The sequence below is a fragment of the Pholcus phalangioides genome, unplaced genomic scaffold (assembly GCF_987345545.1).
Source record: "Pholcus phalangioides strain wild (caught in Gottingen) unplaced genomic scaffold, Ppha-v1.0 ptg000031l_1, whole genome shotgun sequence".
Taxonomy (NCBI): Eukaryota; Metazoa; Arthropoda; class Arachnida; order Araneae; family Pholcidae; genus Pholcus; species Pholcus phalangioides.
Window position 1 is genome coordinate 9,513,693 of NW_028301621.1, and position 12,140 is coordinate 9,525,832.

General features: G+C 38.6%; 1 protein-coding gene and 45 non-coding genes across 47 annotated transcripts in view; all 46 read right to left on the bottom strand.

Annotated features, from left to right (window-relative positions):
• Positions 1 to 12,140, bottom strand: part of LOC149067118 (guanylate cyclase 32E-like) — a 294,881-nt gene that overhangs the window by 139,537 nt on the left and 143,204 nt on the right. The gene's annotated exons all lie outside the window — the stretch shown is intronic.
• Positions 118 to 205, bottom strand: TRNAY-GUA (transfer RNA tyrosine (anticodon GUA)). Its single transcript is given in 2 exon segments — positions 118 to 153; positions 169 to 205. It is a non-coding gene; the product is annotated as a tRNA-Tyr (tRNA).
• Positions 336 to 423, bottom strand: TRNAY-GUA (transfer RNA tyrosine (anticodon GUA)). Its single transcript is given in 2 exon segments — positions 336 to 371; positions 387 to 423. It is a non-coding gene; the product is annotated as a tRNA-Tyr (tRNA).
• Positions 556 to 643, bottom strand: TRNAY-GUA (transfer RNA tyrosine (anticodon GUA)). The gene is given in 2 exon segments: positions 556 to 591; positions 607 to 643. It is a non-coding gene; the product is annotated as a tRNA-Tyr (tRNA).
• On the bottom strand, positions 772 to 859 carry TRNAY-GUA (transfer RNA tyrosine (anticodon GUA)). The gene is given in 2 exon segments: positions 772 to 807; positions 823 to 859. It is a non-coding gene; the product is annotated as a tRNA-Tyr (tRNA).
• On the bottom strand, positions 991 to 1,078 carry TRNAY-GUA (transfer RNA tyrosine (anticodon GUA)). The gene is given in 2 exon segments: positions 991 to 1,026; positions 1,042 to 1,078. It is a non-coding gene; the product is annotated as a tRNA-Tyr (tRNA).
• On the bottom strand, positions 1,209 to 1,296 carry TRNAY-GUA (transfer RNA tyrosine (anticodon GUA)). Its single transcript is given in 2 exon segments — positions 1,209 to 1,244; positions 1,260 to 1,296. It is a non-coding gene; the product is annotated as a tRNA-Tyr (tRNA).
• On the bottom strand, positions 1,429 to 1,516 carry TRNAY-GUA (transfer RNA tyrosine (anticodon GUA)). The gene is given in 2 exon segments: positions 1,429 to 1,464; positions 1,480 to 1,516. It is a non-coding gene; the product is annotated as a tRNA-Tyr (tRNA).
• Positions 1,649 to 1,736, bottom strand: TRNAY-GUA (transfer RNA tyrosine (anticodon GUA)). Its single transcript is given in 2 exon segments — positions 1,649 to 1,684; positions 1,700 to 1,736. It is a non-coding gene; the product is annotated as a tRNA-Tyr (tRNA).
• On the bottom strand, positions 1,868 to 1,955 carry TRNAY-GUA (transfer RNA tyrosine (anticodon GUA)). The gene is given in 2 exon segments: positions 1,868 to 1,903; positions 1,919 to 1,955. It is a non-coding gene; the product is annotated as a tRNA-Tyr (tRNA).
• On the bottom strand, positions 2,088 to 2,175 carry TRNAY-GUA (transfer RNA tyrosine (anticodon GUA)). The gene is given in 2 exon segments: positions 2,088 to 2,123; positions 2,139 to 2,175. It is a non-coding gene; the product is annotated as a tRNA-Tyr (tRNA).
• Positions 2,306 to 2,393, bottom strand: TRNAY-GUA (transfer RNA tyrosine (anticodon GUA)). The gene is given in 2 exon segments: positions 2,306 to 2,341; positions 2,357 to 2,393. It is a non-coding gene; the product is annotated as a tRNA-Tyr (tRNA).
• TRNAY-GUA (transfer RNA tyrosine (anticodon GUA)) lies at positions 2,525 to 2,612 on the bottom strand. Its single transcript is given in 2 exon segments — positions 2,525 to 2,560; positions 2,576 to 2,612. It is a non-coding gene; the product is annotated as a tRNA-Tyr (tRNA).
• TRNAY-GUA (transfer RNA tyrosine (anticodon GUA)) lies at positions 2,747 to 2,834 on the bottom strand. Its single transcript is given in 2 exon segments — positions 2,747 to 2,782; positions 2,798 to 2,834. It is a non-coding gene; the product is annotated as a tRNA-Tyr (tRNA).
• On the bottom strand, positions 2,972 to 3,059 carry TRNAY-GUA (transfer RNA tyrosine (anticodon GUA)). Its single transcript is given in 2 exon segments — positions 2,972 to 3,007; positions 3,023 to 3,059. It is a non-coding gene; the product is annotated as a tRNA-Tyr (tRNA).
• On the bottom strand, positions 3,418 to 3,505 carry TRNAY-GUA (transfer RNA tyrosine (anticodon GUA)). Its single transcript is given in 2 exon segments — positions 3,418 to 3,453; positions 3,469 to 3,505. It is a non-coding gene; the product is annotated as a tRNA-Tyr (tRNA).
• Positions 3,640 to 3,727, bottom strand: TRNAY-GUA (transfer RNA tyrosine (anticodon GUA)). The gene is given in 2 exon segments: positions 3,640 to 3,675; positions 3,691 to 3,727. It is a non-coding gene; the product is annotated as a tRNA-Tyr (tRNA).
• On the bottom strand, positions 3,858 to 3,945 carry TRNAY-GUA (transfer RNA tyrosine (anticodon GUA)). The gene is given in 2 exon segments: positions 3,858 to 3,893; positions 3,909 to 3,945. It is a non-coding gene; the product is annotated as a tRNA-Tyr (tRNA).
• TRNAY-GUA (transfer RNA tyrosine (anticodon GUA)) lies at positions 4,078 to 4,165 on the bottom strand. Its single transcript is given in 2 exon segments — positions 4,078 to 4,113; positions 4,129 to 4,165. It is a non-coding gene; the product is annotated as a tRNA-Tyr (tRNA).
• Positions 4,294 to 4,381, bottom strand: TRNAY-GUA (transfer RNA tyrosine (anticodon GUA)). The gene is given in 2 exon segments: positions 4,294 to 4,329; positions 4,345 to 4,381. It is a non-coding gene; the product is annotated as a tRNA-Tyr (tRNA).
• TRNAY-GUA (transfer RNA tyrosine (anticodon GUA)) lies at positions 4,513 to 4,600 on the bottom strand. The gene is given in 2 exon segments: positions 4,513 to 4,548; positions 4,564 to 4,600. It is a non-coding gene; the product is annotated as a tRNA-Tyr (tRNA).
• TRNAY-GUA (transfer RNA tyrosine (anticodon GUA)) lies at positions 4,732 to 4,819 on the bottom strand. The gene is given in 2 exon segments: positions 4,732 to 4,767; positions 4,783 to 4,819. It is a non-coding gene; the product is annotated as a tRNA-Tyr (tRNA).
• Positions 4,952 to 5,039, bottom strand: TRNAY-GUA (transfer RNA tyrosine (anticodon GUA)). Its single transcript is given in 2 exon segments — positions 4,952 to 4,987; positions 5,003 to 5,039. It is a non-coding gene; the product is annotated as a tRNA-Tyr (tRNA).
• TRNAY-GUA (transfer RNA tyrosine (anticodon GUA)) lies at positions 5,172 to 5,259 on the bottom strand. Its single transcript is given in 2 exon segments — positions 5,172 to 5,207; positions 5,223 to 5,259. It is a non-coding gene; the product is annotated as a tRNA-Tyr (tRNA).
• TRNAY-GUA (transfer RNA tyrosine (anticodon GUA)) lies at positions 5,391 to 5,478 on the bottom strand. The gene is given in 2 exon segments: positions 5,391 to 5,426; positions 5,442 to 5,478. It is a non-coding gene; the product is annotated as a tRNA-Tyr (tRNA).
• On the bottom strand, positions 5,611 to 5,698 carry TRNAY-GUA (transfer RNA tyrosine (anticodon GUA)). Its single transcript is given in 2 exon segments — positions 5,611 to 5,646; positions 5,662 to 5,698. It is a non-coding gene; the product is annotated as a tRNA-Tyr (tRNA).
• On the bottom strand, positions 5,829 to 5,916 carry TRNAY-GUA (transfer RNA tyrosine (anticodon GUA)). The gene is given in 2 exon segments: positions 5,829 to 5,864; positions 5,880 to 5,916. It is a non-coding gene; the product is annotated as a tRNA-Tyr (tRNA).
• Positions 6,050 to 6,137, bottom strand: TRNAY-GUA (transfer RNA tyrosine (anticodon GUA)). Its single transcript is given in 2 exon segments — positions 6,050 to 6,085; positions 6,101 to 6,137. It is a non-coding gene; the product is annotated as a tRNA-Tyr (tRNA).
• Positions 6,267 to 6,354, bottom strand: TRNAY-GUA (transfer RNA tyrosine (anticodon GUA)). The gene is given in 2 exon segments: positions 6,267 to 6,302; positions 6,318 to 6,354. It is a non-coding gene; the product is annotated as a tRNA-Tyr (tRNA).
• On the bottom strand, positions 6,486 to 6,573 carry TRNAY-GUA (transfer RNA tyrosine (anticodon GUA)). Its single transcript is given in 2 exon segments — positions 6,486 to 6,521; positions 6,537 to 6,573. It is a non-coding gene; the product is annotated as a tRNA-Tyr (tRNA).
• On the bottom strand, positions 6,924 to 7,011 carry TRNAY-GUA (transfer RNA tyrosine (anticodon GUA)). Its single transcript is given in 2 exon segments — positions 6,924 to 6,959; positions 6,975 to 7,011. It is a non-coding gene; the product is annotated as a tRNA-Tyr (tRNA).
• TRNAY-GUA (transfer RNA tyrosine (anticodon GUA)) lies at positions 7,147 to 7,234 on the bottom strand. The gene is given in 2 exon segments: positions 7,147 to 7,182; positions 7,198 to 7,234. It is a non-coding gene; the product is annotated as a tRNA-Tyr (tRNA).
• Positions 7,805 to 7,892, bottom strand: TRNAY-GUA (transfer RNA tyrosine (anticodon GUA)). The gene is given in 2 exon segments: positions 7,805 to 7,840; positions 7,856 to 7,892. It is a non-coding gene; the product is annotated as a tRNA-Tyr (tRNA).
• On the bottom strand, positions 8,022 to 8,109 carry TRNAY-GUA (transfer RNA tyrosine (anticodon GUA)). The gene is given in 2 exon segments: positions 8,022 to 8,057; positions 8,073 to 8,109. It is a non-coding gene; the product is annotated as a tRNA-Tyr (tRNA).
• TRNAY-GUA (transfer RNA tyrosine (anticodon GUA)) lies at positions 8,460 to 8,547 on the bottom strand. The gene is given in 2 exon segments: positions 8,460 to 8,495; positions 8,511 to 8,547. It is a non-coding gene; the product is annotated as a tRNA-Tyr (tRNA).
• On the bottom strand, positions 8,677 to 8,764 carry TRNAY-GUA (transfer RNA tyrosine (anticodon GUA)). Its single transcript is given in 2 exon segments — positions 8,677 to 8,712; positions 8,728 to 8,764. It is a non-coding gene; the product is annotated as a tRNA-Tyr (tRNA).
• On the bottom strand, positions 8,896 to 8,983 carry TRNAY-GUA (transfer RNA tyrosine (anticodon GUA)). Its single transcript is given in 2 exon segments — positions 8,896 to 8,931; positions 8,947 to 8,983. It is a non-coding gene; the product is annotated as a tRNA-Tyr (tRNA).
• TRNAY-GUA (transfer RNA tyrosine (anticodon GUA)) lies at positions 9,326 to 9,413 on the bottom strand. The gene is given in 2 exon segments: positions 9,326 to 9,361; positions 9,377 to 9,413. It is a non-coding gene; the product is annotated as a tRNA-Tyr (tRNA).
• Positions 9,763 to 9,850, bottom strand: TRNAY-GUA (transfer RNA tyrosine (anticodon GUA)). The gene is given in 2 exon segments: positions 9,763 to 9,798; positions 9,814 to 9,850. It is a non-coding gene; the product is annotated as a tRNA-Tyr (tRNA).
• On the bottom strand, positions 10,202 to 10,289 carry TRNAY-GUA (transfer RNA tyrosine (anticodon GUA)). The gene is given in 2 exon segments: positions 10,202 to 10,237; positions 10,253 to 10,289. It is a non-coding gene; the product is annotated as a tRNA-Tyr (tRNA).
• On the bottom strand, positions 10,420 to 10,507 carry TRNAY-GUA (transfer RNA tyrosine (anticodon GUA)). Its single transcript is given in 2 exon segments — positions 10,420 to 10,455; positions 10,471 to 10,507. It is a non-coding gene; the product is annotated as a tRNA-Tyr (tRNA).
• Positions 10,640 to 10,727, bottom strand: TRNAY-GUA (transfer RNA tyrosine (anticodon GUA)). Its single transcript is given in 2 exon segments — positions 10,640 to 10,675; positions 10,691 to 10,727. It is a non-coding gene; the product is annotated as a tRNA-Tyr (tRNA).
• On the bottom strand, positions 11,079 to 11,166 carry TRNAY-GUA (transfer RNA tyrosine (anticodon GUA)). The gene is given in 2 exon segments: positions 11,079 to 11,114; positions 11,130 to 11,166. It is a non-coding gene; the product is annotated as a tRNA-Tyr (tRNA).
• TRNAY-GUA (transfer RNA tyrosine (anticodon GUA)) lies at positions 11,525 to 11,612 on the bottom strand. Its single transcript is given in 2 exon segments — positions 11,525 to 11,560; positions 11,576 to 11,612. It is a non-coding gene; the product is annotated as a tRNA-Tyr (tRNA).
• On the bottom strand, positions 11,747 to 11,834 carry TRNAY-GUA (transfer RNA tyrosine (anticodon GUA)). Its single transcript is given in 2 exon segments — positions 11,747 to 11,782; positions 11,798 to 11,834. It is a non-coding gene; the product is annotated as a tRNA-Tyr (tRNA).
• TRNAY-GUA (transfer RNA tyrosine (anticodon GUA)) lies at positions 11,965 to 12,052 on the bottom strand. Its single transcript is given in 2 exon segments — positions 11,965 to 12,000; positions 12,016 to 12,052. It is a non-coding gene; the product is annotated as a tRNA-Tyr (tRNA).

Genomic DNA, 12,140 nt, shown 5'->3' on the forward strand with positions numbered 1-12,140 from the left:
TAGATATGGATGATTTTAGAATGGATAATCGCTTTTTTTCAACAAAATGAAGCATGACGTTTTCATGTGAGAACTAACATTCAACTCTTTCTGTAAAAAAAAAAAAAAAAAACCATTTCCGTCGAGCCGGATTCGAACCAGCGACCTATGGATATCTGATATTTGCGTCTACAGTCCACCGCTCTACCAATTGAGCTATCGACGGTCGGTTAAATTGCACAGTAGATATGGATGATTTTAGAATGGATAATCGCTTTTTTTCAACACACTGAAACACGACGTTTTCATGTGAGAACTAACATTCAACTCTTTCTGTAAAAAAAAAAAAAACCATTTCCGTCGAGCCGGATTCGAACCAGCGACCTATGGATATCTGATATTTGCGTCTACAGCCCACCGCTCTACCAACTGAGCTATCGACGGTCGGATAAATTGCAGAGTAGATATGGATGATTTTAGAATGGATAATCGCTTTTTTTCAACAAAATGAAACATGACGTTTTCATGTGAGAACTAACATTCAACTCTGTCTGTAAAAAAAAAAAAAAAACCATTTCCGTCGAGCCGGATTCGAACCAGCGACCTATGGTTATCTGATATTTGCGTCTACAGTCCACCGCTCTACCAACTGAGCTATCGACGGTCGGTTAAATTGCACAGTAGATATGGATGATTTTAGAATGGATAATCGCTTTTTTTCAACAAAATGAAACATGACGTTTTCATGTGAGAACTAACATTCAACTCTTTCTGTAAAAAAAAAAAAACATTTCCGTCGAGCCGGATTCGAACCAGCGACCTATGGATATCTGATATTTGCGTCTACAGCCCACCGCTCTACCAACTGAGCTATCGGCGGTCGGTTAAGTTGCACAGTAGATATGGATGATTTTAGAATGGATAATCGCTTTTTTTCAACACACTGAAACACGACGTTTTCATGTGAGAACTAACATTCAACTCTTTCTGTAAAAAAAAAAAAAAACCATTTCCGTCCAGCCGGATTCGAACCAGCGACCTATGGATATCTGATATTTGCGTCTACAGTCCACCGCTCTACCAACTGAGCTATCGACGGTCGGTTAAATTGCACAGTAGATATGGATGATTTTTAGAATGGATAATCGCTTTTTTTCAACAAAATGAAACATGACGTTTTCATGTGAGAACTAACATTCAACTCTTTCTGTAAAAAAAAAAAAAACATTTCCGTCGAGCCGGATTCGAACCAGCGACCTATGGATATCTGATATTTGCGTCTACAGCCCACCGCTCTACCAACTGAGATATCGACGGTCGGTTAAATTGCACAGTAGATATGGATGATTTTAGAATGGATAATCGCTTTTTTTCAACAAAATGAAACATGACGTTTTCATGTGAGAACTAACATTCAACTCTTTCTGTAAAAAAAAAAAAAAAAACATTTCCGTCGAGCCGGATTCGAACCAGCGACCTATGGATATCTGATATTTGCGTCTACAGCCCACCGCTCTACCAACTGAGCTATCGGCGGTCGGTTAAATTGCACAGTAGATATGAATGATTTTTAGAATGGATAATCGCTTTTTTTCAACAAAATGAAACATGACGTTTTCATGTGAGAACTAACATTCAACTCTTTCTGTAAAAAAAAAAAAAAACCATTTCCGTCCAGCCGGATTCGAACCAGCGACCTATGGATATCTGATATTTGCGTCTACAGTCCACCGATCTACCAACTGAGCTATCGACGGTCGGTTAAACTGCACAGTAGATATGGAAGATTTTAGAATGTATAATCGCTTTTTTTCAACAAAATGAAACATGACGTTTTCATGTGAGAACTAACATTCAACTCTTTCTGTAAAAAAAAAAAAAAACCATATCCATCGAGCCGGATTCGAACCAGCGACCTATGGATATCTGATATTTGCGTCTACAGTCCACCGCTCTACCAACTGAGCTATCGACGGTCGGATAAATTGCACAGTAGATATGGATGATTTTAGAATGGATAATCGCTTTTTTTCAACAAAATGAAACATGACGTTTTCATGTGAGAAATAACATTCAACTCTTTCTGTAAAAAAAAAAAAAAAACCATTTCCGTCGAGCCGGATTCGAACCAGCGACCTATGGATATCTGATATTTGCGTCTACAGCCCACCGCTCTACCAACTGAGCTACCGGCGGTCGGTTGAATTGCACAGTAGATATGAATGATTTTTAGAATGGATAATCGCTTTTTTTCAACAAAATGAAACATGACGTTTTCATGTGAGAACTAACATTCAACTCTTTCTGTAAAAAAAAAAAAACCATTTCCGTCGAGCCGGAATCGAACCAGCGACCTATGGATATCTGATATTTGCGTCTACAGCCCACCGCTCTACCAACTGAGCTATCGGCGCCCGGTTAAATTGCACAGTAGATATGAATGATTTTTAGAATGGATAATCGCTTTTTTTCAACAAAATGAAACATGACGTTTTCATGTGAGAACTAACATTCAACTCTTTCTGTAAAAAAAAAAAAAACCATTTCCGTCTAGCCGGATTCGAACCAGCGACCTATGGATATCTGATATTTGCGTCTACAGCCCACCGCTCTACCAACTGAGCTATCGACGGTCGGTTAAATTGCACAGTAGATATGGATGATTTTAGAATGGATAATCGCTTTTTTTGAACAAAATGAAGCATGACGTTTTCATGTGAGAACTAACATTCACCTCTTTCTGTAAAAAAAAAAAAAAAAAACCATTTCCGTCGAGCCGGATTCGAACCAGCGACCTATGGATACCTGATATTTGCGTCTACAGTCCACCGCTCTACCAACTGAGCTATCGACGGTCGGTTAAATTGCACAGTAGATATGGATGATTTTAGAATGGATAATCGCTTTTTTTCAACAAAATGAAGCATGACGTTTTCATGTGAGAACTAACATTCAACTCTTTCTGTAAAAAAAAAAAAAAAAAAAAACCATTTCCGTCGAGCCGGATTCGAACCAGCGACCTATGGATATCTGATATTTGCGTCTACAGTCCACCGCTCTACCAACTGAGCTATCGACGGTCGGTTAAATTGCACAGTAGATATGGATGATTTTAGAATGGATAATCGCTTTTTTTCAACAAAATGAAGCATGACGTTTTCATGTGAGAACTAACATTCAACTCTTTCTGTAAAAAAAAAAAAAAAAAAACCATTTCCTTCGAGCCGGATTCGAACCAGCGACCTATGGATATCTGATATTTGCGTCTACAGTCCACCGCTCTACCAACTGATCTATCGACCGTCGGTTAAATTGCACAGTAGATATGGATGATTTTAGAATGGATAATCGCTTTTTTTCAACAAAATGAAGCATGACGTTTTCATGTGAGAACTAACATTCAACTCTTTCTGTAAAAAAAAAAAAAAAAAAACCATTTCCGTCGAGCCGGATTCGAACCAGCGACCTATGGATATCTGATATTTGCGTCTACAGTCCACCGCTCTACCAACTGAGCTATCGACGGTCGGTTAAATTGCACAGTAGATATGGATGATTTTAGAATGGATAATCGCTTTTTTTCAACAAAATGAAGCATGACGTTTTCATGTGAGAACTAACATTCAACTCTTTCTGTAAAAAAAAAAAAAAAAAACCATTTCCGTCGAGCCGGATTCGAACCAGCGACCTATGGATATCTGATATTTGCGTCTACAGTCCACCGCTCTACCAATTGAGCTATCGACGGTCGGTTAAATTGCACAGTAGATATGGATGATTTTAGAATGGATAATCGCTTTTTTTCAACACACTGAAACACGACGTTTTCATGTGAGAACTAACATTCAACTCTTTCTGTAAAAAAAAAAAAAACCATTTCCGTCGAGCCGGATTCGAACCAGCGACCTATGGATATCTGATATTTGCGTCTACAGCCCACCGCTCTACCAACTGAGCTATCGACGGTCGGTTAAATTGCAGAGTAGATATGGATGATTTTAGAATGGATAATCGCTTTTTTTCAACAAAATGAAACATGACGTTTTCATGTGAGAACTAACATTCAACTCTGTCTGTAAAAAAAAAAAAAAAACCATTTCCGTCGAGCCGGATTCGAACCAGCGACCTATGGTTATCTGATATTTGCGTCTACAGTCCACCGCTCTACCAACTGAGCTATCGACGGTCGGTTAAATTGCACAGTAGATATGGATGATTTTAGAATGGATAATCGCTTTTTTTCAACAAAATGAAACATGACGTTTTCATGTGAGAACTAACATTCAACTCTTTCTGTAAAAAAAAAAAAACATTTCCGTCGAGCCGGATTCGAACCAGCGACCTATGGATATCTGATATTTGCGTCTACAGCCCACCGCTCTACCAACTGAGCTATCGGCGGTCGGTTAAGTTGCACAGTAGATATGGATGATTTTAGAATGGATAATCGCTTTTTTTCAACACACTGAAACACGACGTTTTCATGTGAGAACTAACATTCAACTCTTTCTGTAAAAAAAAAAAAAAACCATTTCCGTCCAGCCGGATTCGAACCAGCGACCTATGGATATCTGATATTTGCGTCTACAGTCCACCGCTCTACCAACTGAGCTATCGACGGTCGGTTAAATTGCACAGTAGATATGGATGATTTTTAGAATGGATAATCGCTTTTTTTCAACAAAATGAAACATGACGTTTTCATGTGAGAACTAACATTCAACTCTTTCTGTAAAAAAAAAAAAAAACATTTCCGTCGAGCCGGATTCGAACCAGCGACCTATGGATATCTGATATTTGCGTCTACAGCCCACCGCTCTACCAACTGAGATATCGACGGTCGGTTAAATTGCACAGTAGATATGGATGATTTTAGAATGGATAATCGCTTTTTTTCAACAAAATGAAACATGACGTTTTCATGTGAGAACTAACATTCAACTCTTTCTGTAAAAAAAAAAAAAAAAACATTTCCGTCGAGCCGGATTCGAACCAGCGACCTATGGATATCTGATATTTGCGTCTACAGCCCACCGCTCTACCAACTGAGCTATCGGCGGTCGGTTAAATTGCACAGTAGATATGAATGATTTTTAGAATGGATAATCGCTTTTTTTCAACAAAATGAAACATGACGTTTTCATGTGAGAACTAACATTCAACTCTTTCTGTAAAAAAAAAAAAAAACCATTTCCGTCCAGCCGGATTCGAACCAGCGACCTATGGATATCTGATATTTGCGTCTACAGTCCACCGATCTACCAACTGAGCTATCGACGGTCGGTTAAATTGCACAGTAGATATGGAAGATTTTAGAATGTATAATCGCTTTTTTTCAACAAAATGAAACATGACGTTTTCATGTGAGAACTAACATTCAACTCTTTCTGTAAAAAAAAAAAAAAACCATATCCATCGAGCCGGATTCGAACCAGCGACCTATGGATATCTGATATTTGCGTCTACAGTCCACCGCTCTACCAACTGAGCTATCGACGGTCGGATAAATTGCACAGTAGATATGGATGATTTTAGAATGGATAATCGCTTTTTTTCAACAAAATGAAACATGACGTTTTCATGTGAGAAATAACATTCAACTCTGTCTGTAAAAAAAAAAAAAAAACCATTTCCGTCGAGCCGGATTCGAACCAGCGACCTATGGATATCTGATATTTGCGTCTACAGCCCACCGCTCTACCAACTGAGCTACCGGCGGTCGGTTGAATTGCACAGTAGATATGAATGATTTTTAGAATGGATAATCGCTTTTTTTCAACAAAATGAAACATGACGTTTTCATGTGAGAACTAACATTCAACTCTTTCTGTAAAAAAAAAAAAACCATTTCCGTCGAGCCGGAATCGAACCAGCGACCTATGGATATCTGATATTTGCGTCTACAGCCCACCGCTCTACCAACTGAGCTATCGGCGCCCGGTTAAATTGCACAGTAGATATGAATGATTTTTAGAATGGATAATCGCTTTTTTTCAACAAAATGAAACATGACGTTTTCATGTGAGAACTAACATTCAACTCTTTCTGTAAAAAAAAAAAAAAAACCATTTCCGTCGAGCCGGATTCGAACCAGCGACCTATGGATATCTGATATTTGCGTCTACAGCCCACCGCTCTACCAACTGAGCTATCGGCGCCCGGTTAAATTGCACAGTAGATATGGATGATTTTAGAATGGATAATCGCTTTTTTTCAACAAAATGAAACATGACGTTTTCATGTGAGAACTAACATTCAACACTTTCTGTAAAAAAAAAAAAAACATTTCCGTCGAACCGGATTCGAACCAGCGACCTATGGATATCTGATATTTGCGTCTACAGCCCACCGCTCTACCAACTGAGCTATCGGCGCCCGGTTAAATTGCACAGTAGATATGAATGTTTTTTAGAATGGATAATCGCTTTTTTTCAACAACATGAACCATGACGTTTTCATGTGAGAACTAACATTCAACTCTTTCTGTAAAAAAAAAAAAAAACATTTCCGTCGAGCCGGATTCGAACCAGCGACCTACGGATATCTGATATTTGCGTCTACAGCCCACCGCTCTACCAACTGAGATATCGACGGTCGGATAAATTGCACAGTAGATATGAATGATTTTTAGAATGTATAATCGCTTTTTTTCAACAAAATGAAACGACGTTTTCATGTGAGAACTAACATTCAACTCTTTCTGTAAAAAAAAAAAAAACCACTTCCGTCTAGCCGGATTCGAACCAGCGACCTATGGATATCTGATATTTGCGTCTACAGCTCACCGCTCTACCAACTGAGCTATCGACGGTCGGTTAAATCGCACAGTAGATATGGATGATTTTAGAATGGATAATCGCTTTTTTTGAACAGAATGAAGCATGACGTTTTCATGTGAGAACTAACATTCACCTCTTTCTGTAAAAAAAAAAAAAAAAACCATTTCCGTCGAGCCGGATTCGAACCAGCGACCTATGGATATCTGATATTTGCGTCTACAGTCCACCGCTCTACCAACTGAGCTATCGACGGTCGGTTAAATTGCACAGTAGATATGGATGATTTTAGAATGGATAATCGCTTTTTTTCAACAAAATGAAGCATGACGTTTTCATGTGAGAACTAACATTCAACTCTTTCTGTAAAAAAAAAAAAAAAAAAACCATTTCCGTCGAGCCGGATTCGAACCAGCGACCTATGGATATCTGATATTTGCGTCTACAGTCCACCGCTCTACCAACTGAGATATCGACGGTCGGATAAATTGCACAGTAGATATGGATGATTTTAGAATGGATAATCGCTTTTTTTCAACAAAATGAAACATGACGTTTTCATGTGAGAACTAACATTCAACTCTTTCTGTAAAAAAAAAAAAAAAAACATTTCCGTCGAGCCGGATTCGAACCAGCGACCTATGTATATCTGATATTTGCGTCTACAGCCCACCGCTCTACCAACTGAACTACCGGCGGTCGGTTAAATAGCACAGTAGATATGAATGATTTTTAGAATGGATAATCGCTTTTTTTTAACAAAATGAAACATGACGTTTTCATGTGAGAACTAACATTCAACTCTTTCTGCAAAAAAAAAAAAAAAACATTTCCGTCGAGCCGGATTCGAACCAGCGACCTATGGATATCTGATATTTGCGTCTACAGCCCACCGCTCTACCAACTGAGGTATCGGCGCCCGGTTAAATGGCACAATAGATATGAATGTTTTTTAGAATGGATATTCGCTTTTTTTGAACAAAATGAAACATGACGTTTCATGTGAGAACTAACATTCAACTCTTTCTGTAAAAAAAAAAAAACACATTTCCGTCGAGCCGGATTCGAACCAGCGACCTATGGATATCTGATATTTGCGTCTACAGTCCACCGCTCTACCAACTGAGATATCGACGGTCGGTTAATTTGCACAGTAGATATGGATGATTTTAGAATGGATATTCGCTTTTTTTCAACAAAATGAAACATGACGTTTTCATGTGAGAACTAACATTCAACTCTTTCTGTAAAAAAAAAAAAACCATTTCCGTCGAGCCGGATTCGAACCAGCGACCTATGGATATCTGATATTTGCGTCTACAGTCCACCGCGCTACCAACTGAGCTATCGACGGTCGGATAAATTGCACAGTAGATATGGATGATTTTAGAATGGATAATCGCTTTTTTTCAACAGAATGAAACATGACGTTTTCATGTGAGAACTAACATTCAACTCTTTCTGTAAAAAAAAAAAAAAAACCATTTCCGTCGAGCCGGATTCGAACCAGCGACCTATGGTTATCTGATATTTGCGTCTACAGCCCACCGCTCTACCAACTGAGCTATCGGCGCCCGGTTAAATTGCACAGTAGATATGGATGATTTTAGAATGGATAATCGCTTTTTTTCAACAAAATGAAACATGACGTTTTCATGTGAGAACTAACATTCAAATCTTTCTGTAAAAAAAAAAAAAACCATTTCCGTCGAGCCGGATTCGAACCAGCGACCTATGGATATCTGATATTTGCGTCTACAGTCCACCGCTCTACCAACTGAGCTATCGACGGTCGGATAAATTGCACAGTAGATATGGATGATTTTAGAATGGATAATCGCTTTTTTTCAACAAAATGAAACATGACGTTTTCATGTGAGAACTAACATTCAAATCTGTCTGTAAAAAAAAAAAAACCATTTCCGTCGAGCCGGATTCGAACCAGCGACCTATGGTTATCTGATATTTGCGTCTACAGTCCACCGCTATACCAACTGAGCTATCGACGGTCGGTTAAATTGCACAGTAGATATGGATGATTTTAGAATGGATAATCGCTTTTTTTCAACAAAATGAAACATGACGTTTTCATGTGAGAACTAATATTCAACCCTTTCTGTAAAAAAAAAAAAAAACCATTTCCGTCGAGCCGGATTCGAACCAGCGACCTATGGATATCTGATATTTGCGTCTACAGTCCACCGCTCTACCAATTGAGCTATCGACGGTCGGTTAAATTGCACAGTAGATATGGATGATTTTAGAATGGATAATCGCTTTTTTTCAACAAAATGAAACGACGTTTTCATGTGAGAACTAACATTCAACTCTTTCTGTAAAAAAAAAAAAAACATTTCCGTCGAGCCGGATTCGAACCAGCGACCTATGGATATCTGATATTTGCGTCTACAGCCGACAGCTCTACCAACTGAGCTATCGGCGGTCGGTTAAATTGCACAGTAGATATGAATGATTTTTAGAATGGATAATCGCTTTTTTTCAACAAAATGAAACGACGTTTTCATGTGAGAACTAACATTCAACTCTTTCTGTAAAAAAAAAAAAACATTTCCGTCGAGCCGGATTCGAACCAGCGACCTATGGATATCAGATATTTGCGTCTACAATCCACCGCTCTACCAACTGAGCTACCGGCGCCCGGTTAAATGGCACAATAGATATGAATGTTTTTTAGAATGGATAATCGCTTTTTTTCAACAAAATGAAACATGACGTTTTCATGTGAGAACTAACATTCAACCCTTTCTGTAAAAAAAAAAAAAAACCATTTCCGTCGAGCCGGATTCGAACCAGCGACCTATGGATATCTGATATTTGCGTCTACAGCCCACCGCTCTACCAACTCAGCTATCGGCGGTCGGGGAAATTGCGCAGTAGATATGAATGATTTTTAGAATGGATAATCGCTTTTTTTCAACAAAATGAAACATGACGTTTTCATGTGAGAACTAACATTCAACTCATTCTGTGAAAAAAAAAAACCATTTCCGTCGAGCCGGATTCGAACCAGCGACCTATGGATATCTGATATTTGAGTCTACAGTCCACCGCTCTACCAACTGAGCTATCGACGGTCGGTTAAATTGCACAGTAGATATGAATGATTTTTAGAATGGATAATCGCTTTTTTTCAACAAAATGAAACATGACGTTTTCATGTGAGAACTAACATTCAACTCTTTCTGTAAAAAGAAAAAAAACCATTTCCGTCGAGCCGGACTCGAACCAGGGACCTATGGATATCAGATATTTGCGTCTACAGCCCACCTCTCTACCAACTGAGCTATCGGCGGCCGGTTAAATTGCACAGTAGATATGAATTATTTTTAGAATTGATAATCGCTTTTTTTCAACATAATGAAACATGACGTTTCCATGTGAGAACTAACATTCAACTCTTTCTGTAAAAAAAAAAAAAAACCATTTCCGTCGAGCCGGATTCGAACCAGCGACCTATGGATATCTGATATTTGCGTCTACAGCCCACCGCTCTACCAACTGAGCTATCGGCGGTCGGTTAAATTGCACAGTAGATATGAATGATTTTTAGAATGGATAATCGCTTTTTTTCAACAAAATGAAACATGACGTTTTCATGTGAGAACTAACATTCAACTCTTTCTGTAAAAAAAAAAAAACCATTTTCGTCGAGCCGGATTCGAACCAGCGACCTATGGATATCTGATATTTGCGTCTACAGCCCACCGCTCTACCAACTGAGCTATCGGCGCCCGGTTAAATTGCACAGTAGATATGAATGATTTTTAGAATGGATAATCGCTTTTTTTCAACAAAATGAAACATGACGTTTTCATGTGAGAACTAACATTCAACTCTTTCTGTAAAAAAAAAAAAAAACCTTTTCCGTCGAGCCGGATTCGAACCAGCGACCTATGGATATCTGATATTTGCGTCTACAGTCCACCGCTCTACCAATTGAGCTATCGACGGCCGGTTAAATTGCACAGTAGATATGGATGATTTTAGAATGGATAATCGCTTTTTTTCAACACTGAAACACGACGTTTTCATGTGAGAACTAACATTCAACTCTTTCTGTAAAAAAAAAAAAAACCATTTCCGTCTAGCCGGATTCGAACCAGCGACCTATGGATATCTGATATTTGCGTCTACAGCCCACCGATCTACCAACTGAGCTATCGGCGGTCGGTTAAATTGCACAGTAGATATGAATGATTTTTAGAATGGATAATCGCTTTTTTTGAACAAAATGAAGCATGACGTTTTCATGTGAGAACTAACATTCACCTCTTTCTGTAAAAAAAAAAAAAAAAAACCATTTCCGTCGAGCCGGATTCGAACCAGCGACCTATGGATATCTGATATTTGCGTCTACAGTCCACCGCTCTACCAACTGAGCTATCGACGGTCGGTTAAATTGCACAGTAGATATGGATGATTTTAGAATGGATAATCGCTTTTTTTCAACAAAATGAAGCATGACGTTTTCATGTGAGAACTAACATTCAACTCTTTCTGTAAAAAAAAAAAAAAAAAAACCATTTCCTTCGAGCCGTATTCGAACCAGCGACCTATGGATATCTGATATTTGCGTCTACAGTCCACCGCTCTACCAACTGATCTATCGACCGTCGGTTAAATTGCACAGTAGATATGGATGATTTTAGAATGGATAATCGCTTTTTTTCAACAAAATGAAGCATGACGTTTTCATGTGAGAACTAACATTCAACTCTTTCTGTAAAAAAAAAAAAAAAAAAACCATTTCCGTCGAGCCGGATTCGAACCAGCGACCTATGGATATCTGATATTTGCGTCTACAGTCCACCGCTCTACCAACTGAGCTATCGACGGTCGGTTAAATTGCACAGTAGATATGGATGATTTTAGAATGGATAATCGCTTTTTTTCAACAAAATGAAGCATGACGTTTTCATGTGAGAACGAACATTCAACTCTTTCTGTAAAAAAAAAAAAAAAAAACCATTTCCGTCGAGCCGGATTCGAACCAGCGACCTATGGATATCTGATATTTGCGTCTACAGTCCACCGCTCTACCAATTGAGCTATCGACGGTCGGTTAAATTGCACAGTAGATATGGATGATTTTAGAATGGATAATCGCTTTTTTTCAACACACTGAAACACGACGTTTTCATGTGAGAACTAACATTCAACTCTTTCTGTAAAAAAAAAAAAAACCATTTCCGTCGAGCCGGATTCGAACCAGCGACCTATGGATATCTGATATTTGCGTCTACAGCCCACCGCTCTACCAACTGAGCTATCGACGGTCGGTTAAATTGCAGAGTAGATATGGATGATTTTAGAATGGATAATCGCTTTTTTTCAACAAAATGAAACATGACGTTTTCATGTGAG